Below are 23,194 nucleotides of genomic sequence, written 5' to 3' on the forward strand. Positions count from 1 at the left end.
GAGAGAGTAGCAGACTGACCAGAGAGAGTAGCAGACTGACCAACGTGTCAGTAGAGAGAGAAGCAGACTGACCAACGTGTCAGTGAGAACGTGTCAGTAGCAGACTGACCAACGTGTCAGTAGAGAGAGTAGCAGACTGACCAACGTGTCAGTAGAGAGAGTAGCAGACTGACCAACGTGTCAGTAGAGAGAGTAGCAGACTGACCAGCAGACTGACCAACGTGTCAGTAGAGAGAGTAGCAGACTGACCAACGTGTCAGTAGAGAGAGTAGCAGACTGACCAATGTGTCAGTAGAGAGAGTAGCAGACTGACCAACAGTGGAGAGAGTAGCAGACTGACCAATGTGTCAGTAGAGAGAGTAGCAGACTGACCAACGTGTCAGTAGAGAGAGTAGCAGACTGACAAACGTGTAGCAGACTGACCAACGTGTAGCAGACTGACCAACGTGTCAGTAGAGAGAGTAGCAGACTGACCAACGTGTCAGTAGAGAGAGTAGCAGACTGACCAACGTGTCAGTAGAGAGAGTAGCAGACTGACCAAATAAAATCAAATGGATTTATAAAGCCCTTCTTAGATCAGCTGACATCACAAAGTGCTGTACAGAAACCCAGCCTAAAACCCCAAACAGCAAGCAATGCAGGTGTAGAAGCACGGTGGCAAGGAAAAACTCCCTAGAAAGGCAAAAACCTAGGAAGAAACCTAGAGAGGAACCAGGCTATGAGGGGTGGCTAGTCCTCTTCTGGCTATGCCGGGTGGAGATTATAACAGAACATTGCCAAGATGTTCAAATGTTCATAAATGACCAGCAGGGTCAGATAATAATAATCACAGTAGTTGTCGAGGGTGCAGCATGTCAGCACCTCAGGAGTAAATGTCAGTTGGCTTTTCATAGCCGATCATTAAGAGTATCTCTACCGCTCCTGGTGTCTCTAGAGAGTTGAAAACAGCAGGTCTGGGAGAGGGAGCACGTCTGGTGAACAGGTCAGGATTCCATAGCCGGTGGGCCAGGTGGACTGGGGACAGCAAGGAGTCATCATGCCAGGTCGTCCTGAGGCATGGTCCTAAGGCTCAGGTCCTCAGAGAGAAGAGAGAAAGAAAGAGAGAATTAGAGGGAGCATCCTTAAATTCACACAGGACACCGGATAAGACAGGAGAAATACTCCAGATATAACAGACTGACCCTAACCCCCCGACACATGAACTACTGCAGCATAAATACTGGAGGCTGTGACAGGAGGGGTCAGGAGACACTGTGGCACCATCCGATGATACCCCCGGACAGGGCCAAACAGGAAGGACCAACGCGTCAGTAGAGTGTAGCAGACAGACCAGTTAGACTAACAGGGGGTTTTGTGGCAGATTGATAAAACTGTCTATGTGTGTGTTCATAGTGTACCAGACCAGACCAGAGCAGACCGGACCAGACCAACCCAGACCAGACCAGACCAGACCAGACCACACCTGTCTATGTGTGTGTTTGTAGTGTACCAGACCAGACCAGACCAGACCTGTCTATGTGTGTTCATAGTGTACCAGACCAGACCAGACCAGACCAGACCAAACCTGTCTATGTGTGTGTTCGTAGTGTACCTGACCAGACCTGTCTATGTGTGTGTTCATAGTGTACCAGACCAGACCTGTCTATGTGTGTGTTCATAGTGCACCAGACCAGACCAGACCAGACCTGTCTATGTGTGTGTTCGTAGTGTACCTGACCAGACCTGTCTATGTGTGTGTTCATAGTGTACCAGACCAGACCTGTCTATGTGTGTGTTCATAGTGCACCAGACCAGACCAGACCAGACCTGTCTATGTGTGTGTTCGTAGTGCACCAGACCAGACCTGTCTATGTGTGTGTTCATAGTGCACCAGACCAGACCTGTCTATGTGTGTGTTCATAGTGCACCAGACCAGACCTGTCTATGTGTGTGTTCATAGTGTACCAGACCAGACCTGTCTATGTGTGTGTTCATAGTGCACCAGACCAGACCTGTCTATGTGTGTGTTCATAGTGCACCAGACCAGACCAGACCAGACCTGTCTATGTGTGTGTTCATAGTGCACCAGACCAGACCAGACCAGACCTGTCTATGTGTGTGTTCATAGTGCACCAGACCAGACCTCTCTATGTGTGTGTTCATAGTGCACCAGACCAGACCTGTCTATGTGTGTTCATAGTGCACCAGACCAGACCAGACCAGACCAGACCAGACCAGACCAGACCAGACCACACCTGTCTATGTGTGTGTTCATAGTGTACCAGACCAGACCTGTCTATGTTTGTGTTCATAGTGCACCAGACCAGACATGTCTATGTGTGTGTTCATAGGCTTTTCAAGTGAGTCCTGGCAGAGTATCTGACGCGGTAATGGAGGCATCAAAGACAAGCGCTGCGGTGAGTCACCCAATGGTTCGCTTGACTTTTAAATCACTGACCCTCCCCAATGGCACCCTGTTTCCTGTGCTAACTAGTTCACTCTGACGGGCATTGGGTGCCATTTGGGACTCAGCCAGTGTCCTGGTTGTCCTGGTGTTTGGAGAGGGAGAGGCCACTGAGACAATGGACACACGGTCACACAGCCAGGTGGACGTTTGGATTGTCCTTCCTCTCATGCTTCTCATTCACATGCATGAATAGATAACCAGCTTCAAAAAGAGCTGTTGTGACTATTCCTCTTTGTTTTTGCTTCCTGCGGCTGTTGTTTCTTCCTGTTGTTGTTGTTGTTGTTGTTGTTGTTGTTGTTGTTGTTGTTGTTGCTTCTTCTTTGTTACTGCTGTTGCCTAAATTCATGGGCTGTTATGTTCTCCCCCCTCTCTCTCTCTCTCTCTCTCTCTCCCTTCCTCTCTCTCCCCCTCTCTCTCTCCTCCCTCTCTCCCCCCTCTCTCTCTCTCCCCCTCTTTCTCTCTCTCTCTCCCTCTCTTTCTCTCTCTCTCTCTCTCTCTCCCCCTCTTTCTCAACTCTCTCTCTAACCCACTTTCTCTCTCTCTCTCTCTAGAAGCACCTCTTTCTCTTTCTCTCTCTCTCTCACCCTGTCTCATCTGCTAACCATGTGTATCTGGCCTCAAGTGGATTTCTCTCTCTGATCTCACCCCGACTAACCCTCTAACTATAAGGGATCTCAATCCTCTGACTCACCCCTAACTGTCTGGGTTCTCACCCCGTCTGACTAACCCACTAACTATAAGGGATCTCTCCCCTCTGACTAACCCCTAACTATCTCTCTCTCTCACCCCTCTGACTAACCCCTCTATCTCTCTCTCTCTCTCTCTCTCCCTCCCTATCAGGGATCTCCCTCCTCTGACTAACCCTCTCTATCAGGGATCTCTCTTTCTCTCTCTCTCTCCTCTCTAAGGGATCTCTCCCCTCTCCCCTCTGAGATCTCAACCTTCTGACTAACCCACTTACTGCACTCGGAACTAGAAGCACAAGCATTTCGCTACAGGCACAAGCATTTCGCTACACTCGCATTAACATCTGCTAACCATGTGTATGTGGCCAATACAAGTGGATTTGATTTGCTTTTGATCTCAACCCTCTGACTAACCCACTAACTGTCAGGGATCTCAATCCTCTGACTAACCCACTAACTGTCTGGGTTCTCAACCCTCTGACTAACCCACTAACTGTCAGGGATCTCAATCCTCTGACTAACCCACAAACTGTCTGGGTTCTCAACCCTCTGATTAACCCAGTAACTGTCTGGGTTCTCAACCCTCTGATTAACCCAGTAACTGTCTGGGTTCTCAACCCTCTGATTAACCCAGTAACTGTCTGGGTTCTCAACCCTCTGACTAACCCACAAACTGTCTGGGTTCTCAACCCTCTGATTAACCCAGTAACTGTCTGGGTTCTCAACCCTCTGACTAACCCACAAACTGTCTGGGTTCTCAACCCTCTGACTAACCCACTAACTGTCTGGGTTCTCAACCTCACTCAGCACTGTTGTATGTTGTGAATGTAGCTGGATAGTGTTCTGAATATTTCTACAGAACTATTTTGATGCTCTCTCTCTATATCGTTCAAGGTTATCTTGTGTTATCTGTTATCTCTCAGAACTGAAGCCTGTAGTTCAGATGGTTTATTGGGGACTGTAACCTGTAGTTCAGATGGTTTATTGGGGACTGTAACCTGTAGTTCAGATGGTTTATTGGGGAACTATAACCTGTAGTTCAGATGGTTTATTGGGGAACTATAACCTGTAGTTCAGATGGAAATGTAGAGAAATAACGGCCGATGTTCAGTAGTCAGAGACAATAGGATGGGCATCCACTGCACATGGCCAACGTTCCTGTTAGTGTGTTTTCCCCCTTTCGAGCAAAGCCAAATTAAAGGTGCATTTGGGTATTTCTTCCTGGTACCCTTCTTTTATATCTCACTGGCCTGTTCCTCTGCCTGTCCCAAACAGCAAACCCTGGAGAACAACCTCACCAACCTGGTGAAGAGAAACAGTGAGCTGGAGAACCAGATGGCCAAACTCATCCAGATCTGTCAGCAGGTTGAGGTGAGTCTAGGGCTGTTTCTGTGACCGCAGTCAAATTCCATGTGACCGTGTTACCATGACCGCAGTCAAATTCCATGTGATCGTGTTACCATGACCGCAGTCAAATTCCATGTGACCGTGTTACCATGACCACAGTCAAATTCCATGTGACCGTGTTACCATGACCGCAGTCAAATTCCATGTGACCGTGTTACCATGACCGCAGTCAAATTCCATGTGACCGTGTTACCATGACCAAAGTCAAATTCCATGTGACCGTGTTACCATGACCACAGTCAAATTCCATGTGACCGTGTTACCATGACCACAGTCAAATTCCATGTGACCGTGTTACCATGACCGCAGTCAAATTCCATGTGATCTTGTTACCATGACCACAGTCAAATTCCATGTGATCTTGTTACCATGACCCAGGCCTCTATTGTCCCTCCATCAGGTCCTAATGGCCTGGTACTCAGGGCTCTATTGTCCCTCCATCAGGTCACTAATGGCCTGGTACCCAGGTCTCTATTGTCCATCCATCAGGTCACTAATGGCCTCGTACTCAGGGATCTATTGTCCATCCATCAGGTCCTAATGGTCTGGTACTCAGGGCTCTATTGTCTCTCCATCAGGTCCTAATGGTCTGGTACTCAGGGCTCTATTGTTCCTCCATCAGGTCCTAATGGCTTGGTACTCAGGGCTCTATTGTCTCTCCATCAGGTCACTAATGGCCTCGTACTCAGGGCTCTATTGTCCCTCCATCAGGTCCTAATGGTCTGGTACTCAGGGCTCTATTGTCTCTCCATCAGGTCACTAATGGTCTGGTACTCAGGGCTCTATTGTTCCTCCATCAGGTCCTAATGGCTTGGTACTCAGGGCTCTATTGTCTCTCCATCAGGTCACTAATGGCCTCGTACTCAGGGCTCTATTGTCCCTCCATCAGGTCCTAATGGTCTGGTACTCAGGGCTCTATTGTCCCTCCATCAGGTCACTAATGGTCTGGTACCCAGGCCTCTATTGTCCCTCCATCAGGTCACTAATGGTCTGGTACTCAGGTCTCTATTGTCCCTCCATCAGGTCACTAATGGTCTGGTACTCAGGGCCCTATTGTCCCTCCATGAGGTCCTAATGGCCTGGTACTCAGGGCTCTATTGTCCCTCCATCAGGTCACTAATGGTCTGGTACTCAGGTCTCTATTGTCCCTCCATCAGGTCACTAATGGTTTGGTACTCAGGGCCCTATTGTCCCTCCATCAGGTCACTAATGGCCTGGTACTCAGGGCTCTATTGTCCCTCCATTAGGTCACTAATGGTCTGGTACTCAGGGCTCTATTGTTCCTCCATGAGGTCCTAATGGCCTGGTACTCAGGGCTCTATTGTCCCTCCACCAGGTCACTAATGGCCTGGTACTCAGGGCTCTATTGTCCCTCCATTAGGTCACTAATGGTCTGGTACTCAGGGCTCTATTGTTCCTCCATCAGGTCCTAATGGTCTGGTACTCAGGGCTCTATTGTCCCTCTAACCACTCTGACATCAATGCAAATGCCATCGAAAATCACATCAAACACTTATCGTTAAAACAGTATCGTGTTTTCAAAACTGACTGAGATTATCAATTTGAAGAAAGAAGTTCAACAACAGGTTGAAACTGAGTAGAAAACATGGTCTTTGGATGTTGTTGGAAATCCAAACACAAGGATATTGCCAGCGCTTTTTGAGGTGATAATTCATTAATTGAAGATGTTGCATGTAGAACATCCGAACGCATAAGAGCTTATGAATAGGCCTATCTGTGACATAATTGGTCTAGCCTATATTCCAAAATTGAACTAATTCTAGTAATGGCCTTTGAGTGTGGACTAGAGGTCGACCCATTTTGACTTTTCAAAGCCAATACCGATACCGATTATTGGAGGACCCAAAAAAGCAAATTAATCGGACAATTAATCAGACGATTTTTAAAAATGTATTTATTTATTTGTAATAATGACAATTACAACAATACTGAATGAACACTTATTTTTTAACTTAATATAATACATCAATAAAATCTATTTAGCCTCAAGTAAATAATGAAACATGTTAAATTTGGTTTAAATAATGCAAAAACAAAGTGTTGGAGAAGAAAGTAAAAGTGCAATATGTGCTATGTAAGAAAGCTAACGTTTCAGTTCCTTGCTCAGAACATGAGAACATATGAAAGCTGGTGGTTCCTTTTAACATGAGTCTTCAATATTCCCAGTTAAGAAGTTTTAGGTTGTAGTTATTATATGAATTATAGAACTATTTCTCTCTATATCATTTGTATTTCAACCTTTTAACCTTTGACTATTGAATGTTCTTATAGGCACTTTAGTATTGCCTGTGTAACAGTATAGCTTCCGTCCCTCTCCTCGCCCCAGGAACACATCGACAACAGTCACCCTGAAAGCATCGTTACCCATCTCTCCACAAAAGCCGCTACTTCAAGGTCTCAGAGCGAGTGACGTCACCGATTGAAATGCTATTAGTGCGTAGCCCGCAATCTAGCTAGCCATTTCACATCGGTTACACCAGCCTCATCTCGGGAGTTGATAGGCTTGAAGTCATAAACAGCTCAATGCTTGAAGCACGGCGCAAAAGTGCTGTTTGGATTAATGCTTACGAGCATGCTGCTGCTGCCTACCACCGCTCAGTCTGACTGCTCTGTCAAATATCAAATCATAGACTTAATTATAACATAATAACTCACAGAAATACAAATGCTCCTGAAACAGTGGTTGATGAAATAAACCCAGACATTTATGAAATCTTGTGTGAAAGCAGAGTTTTTAATGGTTGCCCTGCGGACCCTACACTCTAACCACTAGGCTACCCTGCGGACCCTACACTCTAACCACTAGGCAACCCATAGCAGCTTAATATGTCTAAATAATACTAATATGTTTATAGGTGCTTATCTGGCATGATTGAAAAAAGGAACACGCCTCCATTCGAGTGCATACGGGAGACATGTAATTTTTCCCTGCCCCTGTTCCTGCCTATTTGATAATGGGCCATTATACTTTCAATCAAAACTAATTTTACATATTAGCAAAGATAAGATTAAATAGAGCATTGTCTGATGGGTGTGCGTCGTGCCTAAGAACAGCCTTTAGCCGTGGTATATTGGCCAAATACCACACCTCCTCGGGCCTTATTGCTTAATTATATTCTTCTTACTATAAAATCATATCTTATAAAATAATGGCACAGGAATTATAAGCATATATTGTCTGCTAAATGAACAAGTCTACAGCCGATGGCACAGAGCATAGCCAGATAACATACAGTGGACCAACTCATATTCTATTCTTCTGAAATTCATTTTCTTCCTATCATAATGTTTCTTTAGACCTGAATAAAATAAATCATGGATTTATTGTGATGGTGAATATTAAATAGATGTATTATGTTTTTTTTCAAATATGTATTGCTGTTCCAAATGTGTCTTTTATTTATTTATTTATTTATTTCACCTTTATTTAACCAGGTAGGCAAGTTGAGAACAAGTTCTCATTTACAATTGCGACCTGGCCAAGATAAAGCAAAGCAGTTCGACACATACAACGACACAGAGTTACACATGGAGTAAAACAAACATACAGTCAATAATACAGTATAAACAAGTCTATATACGATGTGAGCAAATGAGGTGAGATGAGGGAGGTAAAGGCAAAAAAAAGGCCATGGTGGCAAAGTAAATACAATATAGCAAGTAAAACACTGGAATGGTAGATTTGCAATGGAAGAATGTGCAAAGTAGAAATAAAAATAATGGTGTGCAAAGGAGCAAAATAAATAAATAAATAAAATACAGTAGGGAAAGAGGTAGTTGTTTGGGCTAAATTATAGGTGGGCTATGTACAGGTGCAGTAATCTGTGAGCTGCTCTGACAGTTGGTGCTTAAAGCTAGTGAGGGAGATAAGTGTTTCCAGTTTCAGAGATTTTTGTAGTTCGTTCCAGTCATTGGCAGCAGAGAACTGGAAGGAGAGGCGGCCAAAGAAAGAATTGATTTTTTGGGGGTGACTAGAGAGATATACCTGCTGGAGCGTGTGCTACAGGTGGGAGATGCTATGGTGACCAGCGAGCTGAGATAAGGGGGGACATTACCTACCAGGGTCTTGTAGATGACATGGAGCCAGTGGGTTTGGCAACGAGTATGAAGCGAGGGCCAGCCAACGAGAGCGCACAGGTCGCAATGAGGGTAGTATATGGGGCTTTGGTGACAAAACGGATTGCACTGTGATAGACTGCATCCAATTTGTTGAGTAGGGTATTGGAGGCTATTTTGTAAATGACATCGCCAAAGTCGAGGATTGGTAGGATGGTCAGTTTTACAAGGGTATGTTTGGCAGCATGAGTGAAGGATGCTTTGTTGCGAAATAGGAAGCCAATTCTAGATTTAACTTTGGATTGGAGATGTTTTATATGGGTCTGGAAGGAGCGTTTACAGTCTAACCAGACACCTAAGTATTTGTAGTTGTCCACGTATTCTAAGTCAGAGCCGTCCAGAGTATTGATGTTGGACAGGCGGGCAGGTGCAGGTAGTGATCGGTTGAAGAGCATGCATTTAGTTTTACTTGTATTTAAGAGCAATTGGAGGCCACGGAAGGAGAGTTGTATGGCATTGAAGCTTGCTTGGAGGGTTGTTAACACAGTGTCCAAAGAAGGGCCAGAAGTATACAGAATGGTAGACCCTCCGATTTGACACACTGAACTCTATCAGAGAAGTAGTTGGTGAACCAGGCGAGGCAATAATTTGAGAAACCAAGGCTGTCGAGTCTGCCGATGAGGATGTGGTGATTGACAGAGTCGAAAGCCTTGGCCAGATCAATGAATACGGCTGCACAGTAATGTTTCTCATCGATGGCGGTTAGGATATCGTTTAGGACGTTGAGCGTGGCTGAGGTGCAACCATGACCAGCTCTGAAACCAGAATGCATAGCAGAGAAGGTATGGTGAGATTCGAAATGTCAGTAATCTGTTTGTTGACTTGGCTTTTGAAGACCTTAGAAAGTCATGGTAGGATAGATATAGGTCTGTAGCAGTTTGGGTCAAGAGTGTCCCCCCTTTGAAGAGGGGGATGACCGCAGCTGCTTTCCAATCTTTGGGAATCTCAGACGACACGAAAGAGAGGTTGAACAGGCTAGTAATAGGGGTGGCAACAATTTCGGCAGATCATTTTAGAAAGAAAGGGTCCAGATTGTCTAGCCCGGCTGATTTGTAGGGGCCCAGATTTTTCAGCTCTTTCAGAACATCAGCTGAACGGATTTGGGAGAAGGAGAAATGGGGAAGGCTTGGGTGAGTTGCTGTGGGGGGTGCAGTGCTGTTGACCGGGGTTGGAGTAGCCAGATGGAAAGCATGGCCAGCCGTAGAAAAATGCTTATTGAAATTCTCAATTATGGTGGATTTATCAGTGGTGACAGTGTTTCCTATCTTCAGTGCAGTGGGCAGCTGGGAGGAGGTGTTCTTATTCTCCATGGACTTTACAGTGTCCCAGAACTTTTTTGAGTTAGTGTTGCAGGAAGCAAATTTCTGCTTGAAAAAGCTAGCCTTGGCTTTCCTAACTGCCTGTGTATAATGGTTTCTAGCTTCCCTGAACAGCTGCATATCACGGGGGCTGTTCGATGCTAATGCAGGACGCCATAGGATTGGTTAAGGGCAGTCAGGTCTGGGGAGAACCAAGGGCTATTTTATGCGTGGAGGCTTTGAGATGCCTAAACGTGTGTATGTCAATTCATGGTCAACCGGCATGACAGTAACTGTCTGACAAAATGTCATCACCTTCACAACCCTCGGTGATTATCTCAGTCAGATCTGTCAACAGGTAAAGGTGATTATCTCTGTCAGATCTGTCAACAGGTAGAGGTGATTATCTCAGTCATATCTGTCAACAGGTAGAGGTGATTATCTCCGTCAGATCTGTCAACAGGTAGATGTGATTATCTCAGTCATATCTGTCAACAGGTAGAGGTGATTATCTCAGTCAGATCTGTCAACAGGTAGAGATGATTATCTCAGTCAGATCTGTCTACAGGTAGAGGTGATTTTCTCAGTCAGATCTGTCAACAGGTAAAGGTGATTATCTCAGTCATATCTGTCAACGGGTAAAGGTGATTATCTCAGTCAGATCTGTCAACAGGTAGAGGTGATTATCTCAGTCAGATCTGTCAACGGGTAAAGGTGATTATCTCAGTCATATCTGTCAACAGGTAGAGGTGATTATCTCTGTCAGATCTGTCAACAGGTGAAGGTGAGTCAGTCAGTCAGATCTGTCAACAGGTGAAGGTGAGTCAGTCAGTCAGATCCGTCAACAGGTGAAGGTGAGTCAGTCAGTCAGTCAGATCTGTCAACAGGTGAAGGTGATTATCTCTGTCAGATTTGTCAACAGGTGAAGGTGAGTCAGTCAGTCAGATCTGTCAACAGGTGAAGGTGAGTCAGTCAGTCAGATCTGTCAACAGGTGAAGGTGAGTCAGTCAGTCAGTCAGATCTGTCAACAGGTGAAGGTGATTATCTCAGTCAGATCTGTCAACAGGTGAAGGTGAGTCAGATTCTCTGCAACATTACAAAGATTCCCGGGGTTTCCAGATGGCTCTGGAACCAAAACAATGAAGTCCTTGATCTCATTCCAGCCAGATTCCAATGTTACATCAGGTTGACATTACATTATTTAATACGCCTTGCTTATTCCCTCCTAGAGTGCTGACATTCCCCCAATTGCAAAATTTCACGTCACAGATACTGCTGGTAGGCATCTGAATGCAATGCATTGTGGGGAATCCTCCAACTGGGAGGGGGGGAGCTGTATAATCAATCAAGGGATATTGGTTTGTTAATGACATCTCAGGCTTCTAGAGTAGTGATGCTGTCCAATATTTACCATCTCAGGCTTCTAGAGTAGTGATGCTGTCCAATATTTACCATCTCAGGCTTCTAGAGTAGTGATGCTGTCCAATATTTACCATCTCAGGCTTCTAGAGTAGTGATGCTGTCCAATATTTACCATCTCAGGCTTCTAGAGTAGTGATGCTGTCCAATATTTACTCTCTCAGGCTTCTAGATTAGTGATGCTGTCCAATATTTACCATCTCGGGCTTCTAGAGTAGTGATGCTGCCAGCTGTCCAATATTTACCATCTCGGGCTTCTAGAGTAGTGATGCTGCCAGCTGTCCAATATTTACCATCTCAGGCTTCTAGAGTAGTGATGCTGTCCAATATTTACTCTCTCAGGCTTCTAGATTAGTGATGCTGTCCAATATTTACCATCTCGGGCTTCTAGAGTAGTGATGCTGTCCAATATTTACCATCTCAGGCTTCTAGAGTTGTGATGCTGCCAGCTGTCCAATATTTACCATCTCAGGCTTCTAGAGTAGTGATGCTGCCAGCTGTCCAATATTTACCATCTCGGGCTTCTAGAGTAGTGATGCTGTCCAATATTTACCATCTCAGGCTTCTAGAGTAGTGATGCTGTCCAATATTTACCATCTCAGGCTTCTAGAGTAGTGATGCTGCCAGCTGTCCAATATTTACCACCTCAGGCTTCTAGAGTAGTGATGCTGTCCAATATTTACTATCTCAGGCTTCTAGAGTAGTGATGCTGTCCAATATTTACCATCTCAGGCTTCTAAAGTTGTGATGCTGTCCAATATTTACCATCTCAGGCTTCTAAAGTTGTGATGCTGTCCAATATTTACCATCTCAGGCTTCTAGAGTTGTGATGCTGTCCAATATTTACCATCTCAGGCTTCTAGAGTAGTGATGCTGTCCAATATTTACCATCTCAGGCTTCTAGAGTAGTGATGCTGTCCAATATTTACCATCTCAGGCTTCTAGAGTAGTGATGCTGTCCAATATTTACCATCTCAGGCTTCTAGAGTAGTGATGCTGCCAGCTGTCCAATATTTACCTCCTGAGTCTGAGGATGTGACCCAAATGGCACCCTGTTCCCTATAGAGTGCACTACTTTTGACCAGAATGGCACCCTATTCCCTATATAGTGCAGATACTACAACGCTGGGACCCTATTCCCTATATAGTGCACTACTTTTGACCAGGGCCCATAGGTAATAGGGGTGCCATTCAGTAATCTCAGAACTATTGAGAACCACACACTGAAAGGATGCCTTTTCTTTGGACCTTGACTCTTAGAAAAGCCAGATGTTCTACATCAAGACCGGAGGGAAAAAAAGACATTCAAACGTTGTTGTGAGATCCACTCCGTGCTTTCATACAGTAACCTTCCAGAAATGACCATCATCGTCACGCCTGGAAGAGGAGGAGGTTCTAGGACAACTGCATGACCCCGAGTCTGACAAAATGGCCGCTGCGCTGCAGCTTATCGCAAGGCAAGGTTATTTCATAGTCATGAGATCTTCTCTGTACAGTCCCCCAGATCCAGAAGGTACAGTGTTATACAGAGCCATGAGTGAGACGCGGATCTCCCTTCCATCTGTTATAGGGCAAGTGAAAAGCAAAACCAGGTTTAAAAAAAACAGATGGTAACACCTCAACGCCTCTGTTCACAATGACCTACTGGTTGTGTGTATGTATTGACATACATGTGGAACTGATAGATACACACACACACACAAACACACACACTATGTGTTAATGTTTTTAAAACTTATTTAAATTTAAAAAAATATTTTGTCTGTAATGTATTTTTCGTTACGAGTCAGCCCCTCCAGTAAGACTAGCTGTCTCCATTGGCGTCGGCGAATGGGAATCCTAATAAATAAAATCAAAATAACCTTTTAAGAGGTGACAGCCATTATAACTAAAAACACATTTTAAAAAGGAGTTACTGTTACCTTAGAAACAGCTATTAGTAAAAAAAACTGTCACCATGAGAGACTTCACCTCACCTTGTTATAAAGAATGTTGTTATTTCACCACTACAGCTTTGGTGTACATCAAAGGTCTTGGAGTACATCAAAGGTCTTGGAGTACATCAAAGGTCTTGGAGTACATCAAAGGTCTTGGAGTACATCAAAAGTCTTGGAGTACATCAAAGGTCTTGGAGTACATCAAAGGTCTTGGAGTACATCAAAGAACTGCAAGCTTTGGAGTACATCAAAGGTCTTGGAGTACATCAAAGGTCTTGGAGTACATCAAAGGTCTTGGAGTATATCAAAGGTCTTGGAGTACATCAAAGGTCTTGGAGTACATCAAAAGTCTTGGAGTACATGAACGGTCTTGGAGTACATCAGGGTCTTGGAGTACATCAAAGAACTGCAAGCTTTGGAGTACATCAAAGGTCTTGGAGTACATCAAGGTCTTGGAGTACATCAAAGGTCTTGGAGTACATCAAAGGTCTTGGAGTACATCAAGGTCTTGGAGTACATCAAAGGTCTTGGAGTACATCAAAGGTCTTGGAGTACATCAAAGGTCTTGGAGTGCATCAAAGGTCTTGGAGTACATCAAAGGTCTTGGAGTACATCAAAGGTCTTGGAGTACATCAAAGGTCTTGGAGTACATCAAAGGTCTTGGAGTACATCAAAGGTCTTGGAGTACATCAGGGTCTTGGAGTACATCAAAGGTCTTGGAGTACATCAAAGGTCTTGGAGTACATCAAAGGTCTTGGAGTATATCAAAGGTCTTGGAGTACATCAGGGTCTTGGAGTACATCAAGGTCTTGGAGTACATCAAAGAACTGCAAGTGGCTGCAGGTTATCAGTCCTCACCTGTCTGTTGAGGAGTTATTTATCTCCCGGCCTGTTCCCAATGTGATCTTTCATTTCAGTTATATTCTCTCCCAGTCTGTTCCCAACGAGATCTTTCATTTCAGCTATATTCTCTCCCAGTCTGTTCCCAACAAGATCTTTCATTTCAGTTATATTCTCTCCCAGTCTGTTCCCGGTGAAGGCTTTAAATTGAAGGGTTGGTGATTTAAGTAGAGGTTGACAGGGTCACCTATACAGAGATATAGATCACTAGTCAGAGGGAGACAGGGTCAGTTATACAGAGATATAGATCACTAGTCAGAGGGAGACAGGGTCAGCTATACAGAGATATAGATCACTAGTCAGAGGGAGACAGTGTCAGCTATACAAAGATATAGATCACTAGTCAGAGGGAGACAGTGTCAGCTATACAGATATATAGATCACTAGTCAGAGGGAGACAGTGTCAGCTATACAGATATATAGATCACTAGTCAGAGGGAGACAGGGTCAGTTATACAGAGATATAGATCACTAGTCAGAGGGAGACAGGGTCAGCTATACAGAGATATAGATCACTAGTCAGAGAGAGACAGGGTCAGTTATACAGAGATATAGATCACTAGTCAGAGGGAGACAGGGTCAGTTATACAGAGATATAGATCACTAGTCAGAGGGAGACAGGGTCACCTATACAGAGATATAGATCACTAGTGAGATGGAGACAGTGTCAGCTATACAGAGATATAGATCACTAGTCAGAGAGAGACAGGGTCAGCTATATAGAGATATAGCTCACTAGTGAGATGGAGACAGTGTCAGCTATACAGAGATATAGATCACTAGTCAGAGAGAGACAGGGTCAGCTATATAGAGATATAGCTCACTAGTGAGATGGAGACAGTGTCAGCTATACAGAGATATAGATCACTAGTGAGGAAGGATCTCTGTGTTATGGAGATCTACAGTTTAGCTGTTCATTCAGACCATCAGATTAAATTATAGAGAGGAAACTGTCCATAAAAAGTATTTGTCTTCCCTCCACTGGTGTCCTCCTCCTCTGCCCACATACAGGTATGGCTCAGCAGCAATCTGTTCCTCTTGTATTCATAATTAATGAGTTAGCTATGCGACCGACTTGGCCGTGAAGAGAACGTGTTAAAACAAACTGTTAAAAGCTCATTATCAATGTAAAAAATGAATTGACTTATGCATGCTAGTTGCTAGCTATTCTCTGGTGTGATGTTTGTGTGAAACGCTTGGTTATTCTGAAGAAAAGCATAGTATACCTTGTGTTTTGGGTAATGCTAATGCACTACATTAATGAAAATAGGGTGTGTGTGTGTGTGTCTGTGTCTGTCTGTCTGTCTGTCTGTCTGTCTGTCTGTCTGTCTGTCTGTCTGTCTGTCTGTCTGTCTGTCTGTCTGTCTGTCTGTCTGTCTGTCTGTCTGTGTGTGTGTGTGTGTGTGTGTGTGTGTGTGTGTGTGTGTGTGTGTGTGTGTCTGTGAGTGTGTCTGTGTCTGTGTCTGTGTGTGTGTGTGAGTGTGTCTGTGTGTGTCTGTGAGTGTGTCTGTGTCTGTGTGTGAGTGTGTCTGTGTGTGTCTGTGAGTGTGTCTGTGTCTGTGTGTATGTGTGTGTGTGTGTGAGTGTGTCTGTGAGTGTGGGGGGTTCTGTATGTGTCTGTGTCTGTGTGTGTCTGTGTGTAAGTGTATGTGTATGTGTGTCTGTTTCTTCCCAGAAGCCTCCCTGCTAGGAGGAGATAGGAGAGTGCTTTGTCTCTGTTCTGTAACACTTCATGCAGGGAGAAAGGAGGGAGAGACACAGCTCACTAATAATGCATCACAACAACAGAGGGCTGACTGGCTGCATGGGGCTCTATACAGTTCTGGGGTGACCTGGATTTTTCTGTTGTTGCTGCGTTGCATACAGTTATCTCTCTTTCCAAGATGATATGTTCAACACCCGGACTGTGAATCTGCCGGTGGGTTCTATAGTGACGGCATAGCAACGCTGCCTTCAGCTATATCTGCCTTCAGCTATATCTGCCTATATCTGCCTATATCTGCCTTCAGCTATATCTGCCTATATCTTTCTTCAGCTATATCTGCCTATATCTGCCTTCAGCTATATCTGCCTATATCTTTCTTCAGCTATATCTGCCTATATCTGCCTTCAGCTATATCTGCCTATATCTGCCTTCAGCTATATCTGTCTTCAACTATATCTGCCTCCAGCTATATCTGCCTTCAACTATATCTGCCTTCAGCTATATCTGCCTTCAACTATATCTGCCTTCAACTATACCTGTCTTCAGCTATATCTGCCTTCAGCTATATCTGCCTTCAACTATATCTTCCTTCAGGTATATCTGTTTTCAGCTATATCTGTTTTCAGCTATATCTGCCTTCAGCTAATTCTGCCTTCAGCTATATCTGCCTTCAACTATATCTGCCTTCAGCTATATCTGCCTTCAACTCTATCTGTCTTCAACTATATCTGCCTTCAGCTATATCTGGCTTCAGCTATATCTCTCTTCAACTATATCTGCCTTCAGCTATATCTGCCTTCAACTATATCTGCCTTCAGCTATATCTGCCTTCAGCTATATCTGCCTTCAACTATCTCTGCCTTCAGCTATATCTGCCTTAAGCTATATCTTCTTTCAACTATATCTGCCTTCAGCTATATCTGCCTTCAGCTATATCTGCCTTCAACTATATCTGCCTTCAGCTTTATCTGCCTTCAACTATATATGTCTTCAACTATATCTGACATCAGCTATATCTGCCTTCAGCTATATCTGCCTTCAGCTATATCTGCCTTCAACTATATATGTCTTCAACTATATCTGACATCAGCTATATCTGCCTTCAGCTATATCTGTTTTCAGCTATATCTGTTTTCAGCTATATCTGCCTTCAACTATATCTGCCTTCAGCTATATCTGCCTTCAACTATATATGTCTTCAACTATATCTGACATCAGCTATATCTGCCTTCAGCTATATCTGTTTTCAGCTATATCTGTTTTCAGCTATATCTGCCTTCGGCTATATCTGCCTTAAACTATATCTGCCTTCACCTATATCTTCCTTCAGCTATATCTCTCTTCAACTATATCTGCCTTCAGCTATATCTGCCTTCAACTATATCTGCCTTCAGCTATATCTGCCTTAAGCTATATCTGCCTTCAACTATATCTGCCTTCAGCTATATCTGCCTTCAACTATATCTGCCTTCAGCTATATCTGCCTTCAACTATATCTGCCTTCAGCTATATCTGCCTTAAGCTATATCTCTCTTCAACTATATCTGCCTTCAGCTATATCTGCCTTCAGCTATAGTTTGACAGATACCCTCATTTATAAGCTGATGAGTGTTTTTCTCCAGAGCTATTTATATTCTCAATTTTTTTTCTTGAACAATAATTTGAATATATCTTGGTTTTGTCTGTGCGTTTAGGTTAGATTGTGTTGGAAGTATAATCGACTTGGTGATGTGTACAGTACACTGGGTGTTTAGTTGGCATATGCCACAGCCATCTATATTTTAACAGATCTCATTGGTCTTTTTGCTGGGGAGTGCAGGACAGGACAGGGAGGTCTCTAGTGACTTGTGGATATGCACTTAGCCACTTTCTATATTCTGAATCCTATTTAATCTGTCATGCTGGAGGAGAGACCAGCACTAATCACTGCTGTGACAAACATCAGCCTCTCACCATGAATCCTTCACTCCTCTCCGGCTCCTCTCCGTTCTGCTCGCGTTTAAAAGGCCCAGTCCGCAATTTAAAAAAACAACTAAACAAAACAGCAGCTCCCCCCCACTTATTTTCTTGCTATATAAATCAATTGATTTAAATGATCAAGAACGGCTTTAAATAATCACAGAGTGGGCATTTAAAAGAACCCAGGCCCTCATTCTGTTATCTGGGGTTGCGTGCTGTTTCCTTTGTACTCTCTTTCACCTTTTGTATAGCAGTCTTTCAGCACTTCACACAACACAGTGGGATACCAGGTGTCGCCCCCCCCCCTCCCCCCCTCTGTCTCCCTGTGTGTGAGTAGATATCAGTGTTTTCACTGAGACGTGTTGCTACTGCTGTTGTGGTTTAATGAGAGAGCTGAGATCATCAATAAAACATGATACGCCCCAGCCAGCGGGTGTTGTGTGTGTGTGTGTGTGTGTGTGTGTGTGTGTGTGTGTGTGTGTGTGTGTGTGTGTGTGTGTGTGTGTGTGTGTGTGTGTGTGTGTGTGTGTGTGTGTGTGTGTGTGTGTGTGTGTGTGTGTGTGTGTGTGTACATGCGCAATTGCAGGCATGTGAGAGAGAGAGAGAGAGAGAGAGAGAGAGAGAGTGTGTGAGTGTGTGTGCGTGCGTGCGTGTGTGTGTGTGTGTGTGTGTGCCTGTGTGTGTGTGTGTGTGTGTGTGTGTGTGTGTGTGTGTGTGTGTGTGTGTGTGTTTGCATGTGTACATGCGCAATTGCAGGCATGTGAGAGAGAGAGAGAGAGAGTGTGTGAGTGTGTGTGCATGCGTGCGTGCGTGTGTGTGTGTGTATGTGCCTGTGCGTGTGTGCGTGTATGTGTGTGCAGGCATATAAGAGAGAGACCTTGCTGGAGAAGATATGAGAGAACATGATGATAGAGATATAGAGTGATGAGAGGACAGACAGACAGACCTGGCTCGTGGTAATGGTACAACAGGAGGTTGGTGGCACCATAATTAGGGAGGACGGGGCTCGTGGTAGCGGCTGGAGCGGAATCAGAGGAATGGTATGAAATACGTCATACACATGGTTTCCATGGTTTCCGTGTGTTTGATGACATTCCATTTGCTTCGTTCAAGACGTTATTATGAGCCGTCCTCCCCTCAGCAGCCTCCACTGATACATGCATTGAGCTTGTCTGATGCTTTAAGCACACTGTTGGAAGAAATAAGACACACACGACTCAAGAGGGAGCCAGAGATCAAGATAACCAGAAGAGAAAAGCCTTACCCTGACCGGACCATCCTCGTCCTGCTCCTGCATGCTTTCAACACATTCCGCCGTTACTCTCCTGAAGTTGCCTGTAATGGGCTACACGAGGAGTCGGCAACTTTTCTCATGTTGAATGCCGATGTTTCTTACCATTTCCACCCGATCTGCGTGCCAGTTATGGTTTTCATATGCACATTTCCGTGGAACAGTTTAATTAAAATGTATAATAACGTTTTAAGTATTTTCAAAATCATTTTCATGTGGTTCATCAAAATTCTATCCAAATCTAAAGGAAAATGACACAAACCTAAAAAGTTACTTCTATTGTCATTACCAACTGTGTAAAGCCTATAAATGAAACATTGCAGATAGAAAATATCCTGATAAAAATAAATATCCTATAAATCACATTGGCCACACATGGCCTGTCTGCACCCAACTTGAAACATTGTATCAACTATTAAGGCTTGAATCTTTCACTAGCAAACTTGCAACATTGTATAAAATATTCTGCCAGTGAATTTGGGACAGACACAGCTGTGGGTTATTTGCGCAAGAGATAAGAAGTAATATAGTAGGCCTATTTTATGATGTTTCCACTGGATCAGAGCCTGACATTTAACCTTGAGTGGTTATGGAAAGGAAGAGACCTGGAAAGATTGTTCTAATACATTGAGGAACTATTGTCATTCTCAATGGATGTAAAAACACACTTGGTTTGCTTGATGTTTGAGGTGAAGAAAACTATTACATTGAGAAGCTCCACAGCTCATTAGTGGATAAGTCAATCAGAAATACTATCAGATCCCCAAATGGGCACATTTTTATGTCTACATTTGCGAGCAGGATCGGTAACCTGTAGTCTTGCTTCTATGTGTAAATCAGGCCAGGTAACCTGTAGTCTTGCTTCTATGTGTAAATCAGGCCAGGTAACCTGTAGTCTTGCTTCTATGTGTAAATCAGGCCAGGTAACCTGTAGTCTTGCTTCTATGTGTAAATCAGGCCAGGTAACCTGTAGTCCTGCTTCTATGTGTAAATCAGGCCAGGTAACCTGTAGTCTTGCTTCTATGTGTAAATCAGGCCAGGTAACCTGTAGTCCTGCTTCTATGTGTAAATCAGGCCAGGTAATCTGTAGTCTTGCTTCTATGTGTAAATCAGGCCAGGTAACCTGTAGTCCTGCTTCTATGTGTAAATCAGGCCAGGTAACCTGTAGTCCTGCTTCTATGTGTAAATCAGGCCAGGTAACCTATAGTCCTACTTCTATGTGTAAATCAGGCCAGGTAGCCTATAGTCCTGCTTCTATGTGTTTATTTCATCCATTGTAGAATAAGGCTGTAACGTAACAAAATATGGAAAAAGTCAAGGGGTCTGAATACTTTCCGAACGCCCTGACTGTAGAAGTTAGGTTCCTAGAGAGGTCACAATATAGGACATACAGTTGAAGTCAGAAATGTACATACACCTTAGCCAAATACATTTAAATTCAGTTTTTCACAATTCCTGACATTTAATCACATTAAAAAATTCCCTGTCTTAGGTCAGTTAGGATCACCACTTTATTTTAAGAATGTGAAATGTCAGCTTTTATTTCTTTCATCACATTCCTAGTAGGTCAGAAGTTTACATACACTCAATTAGTATTTGGTAGCATTGCCTTTGAACTGGTTAACTTGGGTCAACCATTTTGGGTAGTCTTCCACAAGCTTCCTACAATAAGTTGTGTGAATTTTGGCCCATTCCTCCTGACAGAGCTGGTGTAGGCCTCCTTGCTCGCACACACTTTTTCAGTTCTGCCCACACATCATTTTCTATAGGATTGAGGTCAGGGCTTTTTGATGGCCACTCCAATACCTTGACTTTGTTGTCCTTAAGCCATTTTGCCTCAACTTTGGAAGTATGCTTGGGGTCATTGTCCATTTGGAAGACCCAATTGCGACCAAGCTTTAACTTCCTGACTGATGCCTTGAGAACTTGCTTCAATATATCCACATAATTTTTCTGCCTCACGATGCCATATATTTTGTGAAGTGCACCAGTCCCTCCTGTAGCAAAGCACCTGCACAACATGATGCTGCCACCCCCGTGCTTCACGGTTGGGATGGTGTTCTTTGACTTGCAAGCCTCACCCCTTTTTTCCCGAAACATAACAATGGTCATTATGGCCAAACAGTTCAATTTTTTTTCATCAGACCAGAGGACATTTTTCCAAAAAGTACAATCTTTGTCCCCATGTGCAGTTGCAAACCGTAGTCTAGCTTTTTTATGGCGGTTTTGGAGCAGTGGCTTCTTCCTTGCTGAGTGGCCTTCAGGTTATGTCCATATAGGACTCGTTTTACCTGTTTTCTACAGCATCTTCACAAGGTCCTTTGCTGTTGTTCTGGGATTGATTTGCACTTTTCGCACCAAAGTACGTTCATCTCGAGGAGACAGAATGCGTCTCCTCCCTGAGCTGTATGATGGCTGTGTGGTCCCATGGTGTTTATACTTGCGTACTATTGTTTGTACAGATGAACGTGGTACCTTCAGGTGTTTGGAAATTGCTCCCAGGGATGAACCAGACTTCTGGAGGTCTACAATTGTTTTTCTGAGGACTTGGCTGATTTCTTTTGATTTGCCCATGATGTCAAGCAAAGAGGCAGTGAGTTTGAAGGTAGGCCTTGAAATACATCCACAGGTACACCTCCAATTGACTCAAATGATGTCAATTAGCCTATCAGAAGCTTCTAAAGCTATGACATCATTTTCTGGAATTTTTCAAGCTGTTTAAAGGCACAGTCAATTTAGTGTATGTTATCATTCTGACCCACTGGAATTGTGATTACCGTGAATTTTAGTGAAATAATCTGTTTGTTTGAATTGTTGGAAAAATGAATTGTGTCATGCACAAAGTAGATGTCCTAACCGACTTGCCAAAACTATAGTTTGTTAATAAGAAATGTGTGGAGTGGTTGAAAAACAAGTTTTAATGACTCCAACCTAAGTGGATGTAAACTGGTTTTAATGACTCCAACCTAAGTGGATTTAAACTAGTTTTAATGACTCCAACCTAAGTGGATGTAAACTAGTTTTAATGAGTCCAACCTAAGTGGATGTAAACTAGTTTTAATAACTCCAACCTAAGTGGATGTAAACTTCCGACTTCAACTGTGTGTAAATGTGATATTTCAGTTTTTTATTTTGAATAAATTAGCAAACCTAAAAACCTGTTTTTCCTTTGTCATTATGGGGTATTGTGTGGAGATTAAAATGCAATTGAATCAATTTTAGCATAAGGCTGTAACGTAACAAAATGTGGAAAAAGTCATGGGGTCTGAATACTTTCTGAATGCACTGTATCCCTGAGCATTGGGCACAATATTAGTGAGGATGTATCCCTGGTTCAGATGATAATGTATCTCTGGTTCAGATGATAATGTATCTCTGGTTCAGATGATAATGTATCTCTGGCTCAGATGATGAGAATGTATCCCTGGTTCAGATGATAATGTATCTCTGGCTCAGATGATAATATATCTCTGGTTCAGATGATAATGTATCCCTGGTTCAGATGATAATGTATCTCTGGCTCAGATGATAATACATCTCTGGTTCAGATGATAATGTATCCCTGGGTCAGATGATGATAATGTATCCCTGGTTCAGATGATAATGTATCCCTGGTTCAGATGAAGACAATGTATCCCTGGTTCAGATGATAATGTATCCCTGGTTCAGATGATAATGTATCCCTGGTTCAGATGATGATAATGTATCTCTGGTTCAGATGAAGATAATGTATCCCTGGTTCAGATGATAATGTATCCCTGTTTCAGATGATAATGTATCCCTGGTTCAGATGATAATGTATCCCTGGTTCGGTGTTTCAGTAGGGTGTAGGCAGTAGGATGAGATTTGGTGACACAGGGAGTATGAGAAGATTCTTCTGCCTAGTGGATCTGCGTGGTGAATCCGTCATGTTGCTGTGCAGTGATCCACAGTTATGTTGGAGCATTGCGTCCATCCTTGTTGATTATCGACCTCCTTTAATAAGATACCTCTTATGGAATGAATGGGG

The 23,194-nt window shown here is 43.6% G+C and overlaps 1 pseudogene; it reads left to right on the top strand.

Annotated features, from left to right (window-relative positions):
- Nucleotides 1–23,194, top strand: part of LOC135545461 (probable E3 ubiquitin-protein ligase MID2) — a 190,919-nt pseudogene that overhangs the window by 123,471 nt on the left and 44,254 nt on the right.

This window comes from Oncorhynchus masou, chromosome 9 (assembly GCF_036934945.1).
Source record: "Oncorhynchus masou masou isolate Uvic2021 chromosome 9, UVic_Omas_1.1, whole genome shotgun sequence".
Lineage (NCBI taxonomy): Eukaryota > Metazoa > Chordata > Actinopteri > Salmoniformes > Salmonidae > Oncorhynchus > Oncorhynchus masou.